The sequence below is a fragment of the Python bivittatus genome, unplaced genomic scaffold (genome assembly GCF_059951505.1).
Source record: "Python bivittatus isolate LINGU-HERP-01145 unplaced genomic scaffold, Pbiv_v1 ctg000700_np1212, whole genome shotgun sequence".
Lineage (NCBI taxonomy): Eukaryota > Metazoa > Chordata > Lepidosauria > Squamata > Pythonidae > Python > Python bivittatus.
Window position 1 is genome coordinate 6266130 of NW_028277098.1, and position 6300 is coordinate 6272429.

The window sequence follows — 6300 nt, forward strand, 5'->3', positions numbered from 1 at the left end:
TGTTATAAATGGTTTTACTGACATATTTCAGAACTGGTTGCTGTTCCCTCCATGGGAAATCAACCTGAATTTAACACATCTGGGTTTTTAATGAAAACCATCACCAACTTTTCTGCATGTAATTACTTAGACATTGGAGTTTCTGTGGTTTCCCCTTCACCTCCTAATATGAAAAGCAGAATTCATTTTCTCCTCCCCTAAAGAAATGTCAACAGTTTGTGCTGGGGTCAGTTGGCTGCTCTCCACTCTGAGTGATTAGCTGAAACATGTGTTGGAGGGGATCCTAACCGAGTTGGAAGGACAACTGCAATTTGTGGACCATTTTGCACAAACAAGGATTAGAATTTTCCAACTGTATTGCCAGAAAGGTATATGTGATTTTCTCAGTGCTTTAGAAATTAGAAGGACAACGAAAATGATTATTGAACACTTCTATGACTGAACATGCTCCCACTGTCAGAAGCTCAGCTATCAGGTACCTGGAAAAGGGCTTTTTCCCATGTGATCCCAGACTATGGAACACACTCCCCTTGTAAGCTAGTCTATGATCATAAAAAAGATTTGATTTGACACTCCTCCTGTATTTTGGGGGAACGATGAAAACCCATGTCTTTCGCCAGGACTATTAGTTGAAGTGAGTTTTGTTTTTAATGGAGCTAATTTACTTTTCTCTTGATTTTAATTGTATTGTGTTTATTATTAACATTTTATCATTCATATTGTTAATTACTGCTGTTTTGAGTATCAGGCCGCAGAAAAGTGGAATGCACATTTAATAAGTAATTCTGGAGCACTCTTTAGATTGTGTTATAGTCATTTACATTTGGACATTTCCAAAGCATGAGTAACTGGGCTTTTCATCTAATTTTAATTTGGAAAGAAACAGCTTTGCTTGTTCAGCCATACGAAGGCTGATGTTTGTTTCTTATTCTTACACAATCAGATCGTAAAGGTAGATACGGAATTTGGCAGCATTATGTTTTGGATGCTTTGTCTGTTGTAAAATATAATTTGTTCAGTTGTGATGCCTAAAAACAGATTTTTACACATTTGACTAAATAAAAGATATTCACATGAGGGATGCATTTCAATAAAATGCTGATTGTTTCCATTTCCCCATCAATGTTCAAAAGTTTGGCTACATTGAAGCTATCCTGGAACTATCCTCTATTCCATAACAGTCCTTTAAATAATGGCAGAAGAGACATAAACCGGATTAATGCAGAAATCTAAGACACTGAAGACTTCTGGATGGAGCAGAACTACTATGTCTGAATTGCAAAAATCCAGATGACCACTAAATGACAGCAAAGGGTTAGCAGAATTTACAGCCCATTAAGAGTGCTTGTGGTCCAAAAGGACAAGTGGAATTTATTGAGGAACTGACATGCTCTGGTAGAAAGTGAATCTCTGAGATTTTTGTTTTTACGAGGGGAGGGGAAATGAGAGGGAAAGAGCTTTTCAGTAGAAAGCACACTGAAGGAGAAAGAGACATTCAATTAGAGGAAAGAAGAACAGAGCAGAGTTAATGAGAGGAACAAAGAGAAATTCTCTTGCTTTTTCTAGCTAATCCTAATGCTTCTAATAATAGGATAAACAGGTGCAAGAAGTTGATGCTTCTGGAACTGCATCCCCAACAAGAAATTGAGTTAATAAATCAGTTGTGCTGCCTTTCTAAAGATAATTAGGGTACCCTCAATCTCTGTAGAATCTACCTTGCATTGGTAGAGCACTATAAGAAATTAGAAGGCGTTCAAGAATCCCAGCTTATTAAATTCTGTTACTTACATTATGGCAGGAATCAATGGACCAAACTTTTTTCTCATATCCTACAACTTTTGTCTCATATCCCCGCCTCCCATGGGGGAACTTAGTTCTTGGAGCAGAGAAAAGATTAGAAATAGGCTCTTCAAATGGGATGCCAATAGAGACACCATTGTGGTACAGTCATCAACATCTTCATGCTGATACCACCATTATAAGAAACATAAAAACCTATCAGGATCTGGTTCAACTTTCCTCAGCTCACAGACTATGCCTTCAGCATATCTTGAAGAGATACTGTATTTTGTAAATGGTCAGTGGAACAGCACCTGTGTCACTGTGGTGCTGGCCACGTAGAGGACATCATTCAGTATGTCCTTGTCATACTGGCGAGACTGAGTGAAAAACATTGATGATAGACAAACTTAAGGGGTTGGATGTAGAACAGCTGAACTACGTTCTTGCAGATAATCAGAAATCTGCTAGCACCTTTTCCAGCTAAGTAACCTTATTAAAAGGCATAAGCTTTCGTAAACTGCAGCACACTTCATCAGAAAGCCATTCTGTGCATCTGATGAAATGAACTGCAGCTCGCAAAAGCTTATGCCTTTTAATAAAATTGCTTAGCTGGAAAAGGTGCTAGCAGATTTTTTGCCACCATAGATTAACACGCCTCTCCTCCTACGATGTCTTCTTGCAGATGTACTTCCATTTATTAGCAGTCAGGTCACTACTTCTGCTAAGTTCTGTTTTAAACTCAGAAAGAACTTTTTAAGTTCCAAATAGTAGCATTGGTTTTACTTTGGCTTAGTTTCTTTGTGTGCTGTGCTTCATTTTATGCATGTTGCATTTCTTTTGATTACCATTATTTTTCTTTTTTCTTTTTTTAGGTTATGTGATATTGTTCCATCCTACAGTCACAACAGTAAACTTACTATTTTCTTACAAGTTCACATAGCCAATGGGTCTTGATGGAATAAGTAAATCTCTGGATGAAGGTTCATAATACGATTACATGCTCTCTAAAGGACCAAGAATGAAGTTCAAAGTTTTCTTGTATCTGGTACTAAAAGACTACCTTCACTGATATAACCTATATCAATCTGCCTGTGCTTTGAAATTGGTATTGGAAGTCCCAGTTACATTCCCACTTATGAAAACAACTAGGATGATGGTCATAAAGAAGTGGGGGTTCCCATCTTTTGGAGAGCTGGAATTTTGGCTGGAGGCTTATTTTCTGGCTCAGAAGATGGTAGGAGCAAGGCCCTTGCCCGGGACAAGCCTGAATAGGGCATTGACTGCCCCTCTCCCCCCAAACAGCAGTCTGAGGAACATCCCCACATCTGTGAAATGCTCTACACTAAGGGTGTAAAGGGATGAATCACTTCAGGCCTTTAAAAGTAGCCCCACATCTGTGAAATGCTCTACACTAAGGGTGTAAAGGGATGAATCACTTCAGGCCTTTAAAAATATTCCCCAAACTAATTTGTTCTGAATTGCTTTCTCCTAAAAACGTCTTGTTGGATAATCAGGAGGGAGATTCCCATTAAAGTTGGCCTGTAAATATTTTTAATTGAATAAAGAAGAGTAGAGGGCTAAATAGAATAAAGAGTAGAGGGTTTGACAAACTATTGAGTTCAATCATTACCATTTCATGATTTCAGCAGTAATAAATTTCAGCAAGCAGCTGAAGATGCCAGTGAGGATGTTCCTCAGACTGCTGTTTGGGGGGAGAGGGGCAGTCAATGCCCTATTCAGGCTTGTCCCGGGCAAGGGCCTTGCTCCTACCATCTTCTGAGCCAGAAAATAAGCCTCCAGCCAAAATTCCAGCTCTCCAAAAACTGAACAATCTGGTTAAGAACCCTTGAACAGGCCAGTCTTTGTCTGGAAAGAGGAAGCCCATAGCTAACCACACTATGACTGTATTCACATGATGCATTTACTCACAGTTAACTTAACATGCTCAGTGATGAGAAATTTCGGAAAACTGAGAGCTACCGTTATGATTCCATTTTAAGTATATAAGTAATTTATGCTGAGTTCTTATGCAGACAAATATTTTTTCAAATTCTTTGCCTGCTCAAAAATATTCTGATTCATTAACTGCAGAGTGGGCACAACTTATATTTTTTAAAGAAAAACCTAGGAATACACTGTTTAGACTTCCCAGGTTGACATAGCCTCTTAATGATGAGCATGAAAGGAGATTCTAGGGGCAATATCATTCTCTATATCAAGGAGAGTACTGTTTGTTTGTTTTTAAAAAAACAGAACTCTCAAAAGAGAGTTTTTTCCACATAATTGCTGCTACTGCCTCTCCTTTCCTCCTCCTCCTCCTTCTATGATGATGATGATGGTGATGGTTGGTCACACAGTCAGCCAGATGTTTAGACTGGATTTGACATTTTTATCCACCTGTCGAGTCCTTCTCAAGGACCTGGGATAGGCAGATGTTGTTTGATGGTGTTAAAGGTATTGTTGCAGGATGTGAGCTGTTCCAAGTAAAGCTGCCTTTTGCAATAGACTGATGGTAATTTTGTCAATGCCGATGGTCTTCAAGTGGTGCTCCAGATGTTTTGGGATTGCACCTAAGGCGCCTATAACTATTGGTGGTGGTACTACTACTACTACTACTACTACTACTATTATTATTATTATTATTATTATTATTATTATCATTATTATCATTATTATCATTATTATCATCATTTCAGCCTTCCTCATCCCTAGTAACTTAATTCCAGGGTTATTCTAATGCCATCCAAAATGTTTAGAAAAGAAGCTGACTTATACTAAATCAGGCTACAGGTCCAACCAGTGAGCACTATCTGCTTCTAGACTCACAGTTATGGCTACACTGCAACTCCCAGCATTCCAAATTATTGGTCAGGCTAGCTCAACTACCCCCCTCCACCCCCCGTAGCAATACAGGTAAATTGCATATATTTAATTCTTTTGATGGGATACTACTGCATTTTTATTTATATTTTCTATTGAAGCCATAACATAAGCAATCAAATATTTGCCACTACAGACACACAGGCAATTCATCAGATGCAATTATTAATGGAGTTTCTCAGAATGTCTGAGAATAACTTCAGTGCTTACTTTTTAAAGCAAAGTTTAGGATTTTGTTAAAAATAATCCCAATCAAAATACGAGATTGGGATGACCGTCTTGTGCCCAGTTGCTTGGAGCTGATGTAATAGGACTTATTCTGAATCAAAAGAAAGCCATGAAAGAGTTCTGTTCTACCTAAAATGGAAATCATGCAAATCAAATACATTCCTGCAGAGCCACCTGCTGAGAGAAACCGATGTTACTGCTAGAGCTTAATAATGCAGTGTTCTCCCTTGTTCTGACAGAGCCTTCATTTTCTGAGGTGGTGCATATACTCATTCCTTGTACTCAGCTACTGGTCTGAATGACAACAGCATTGTAATACTTCTGTGACTTTTTACTTTAAAAAGTGTCCTATCTTGACATGCTCAGTGTTTCTCAACCTTGGCTACCTGAAGATGTGTGGACTTAAACTCTGAGAATTCTGCTGAGAATTCATGCTGGCTGGGGAATTCTGGGAGTTGAAGTCCACACATCTTCAAGTTGCCAAGGTTGAGAAACACTGTGCTAGATCGACAGAGGTTCTCCTGTCTGCACCAATCAAGTCTTACCAAACTCTCTATTTGCTAAACAAGTAGAGCTAGTTCTATTTCCTCCTGAAATGTGCCTCATTCCAAATTTTGGACAAGCTGTGAATTAAATGAAGAAGCATTAATCACCCAGAATAGAAGTAGAATCATAGTATCATAGGGTTGGAGGAGATGCTGGAGTCTTCAACCCTGCTCCAGGGCAAAAATCCTCAGACCATCCCAGACCAATGGCTGTCCCACTCAAAGACGCCTTTTGTGGAGAAGTGATTTGCCATTGTCGTCTTCCCAGTCTAATCTAGAGCCTTGGTATGTCCTGATCATTTCCCATAGAAGTACTAACCATGTCCAGTCCTGCTTGACACCCTTGAGATCAGCTAAGGGCATCGCTTTCACCAAACAGAAAGCAACTCTCTGCATTTATGCAAGCTTGACTGTCTCTGTCCACTCAGAAGCTAACCTTCTTGCTTGAATACCAGCTGAAGCCTCCTCACCCCTTTGAAATGCTGCTTTAATCAGGGTTCCTGACAGCATGGAGGTTTTTACACATTCAGGCAGCCATGAGTAGGAGACCCATTTAGAGTTTCCTCTCAAAAACAGTCAGGTAGCCTCAGACTGAAACAAGCTGGTGATTCTACTAGGACGTTCTCTCACCCAGCTAATTTCCTCTAAAAAGCTCACAAACAAGATCACACCATTCCCCCATGGATCTGGTGTGCCTGTTAACAATTTGCACTACCTCTGAGCATGGAAACTCCCATGTTCAGTTAGGTTGCACAGCTAGTAGCTACTGATAGAATTATCTTTCATAGTTTTGGGACTTCCAGGCAAGGAATATGGCAAATTATATGTCTCCCAATGAGCGGAGACAATGACGTGGTGATGACTG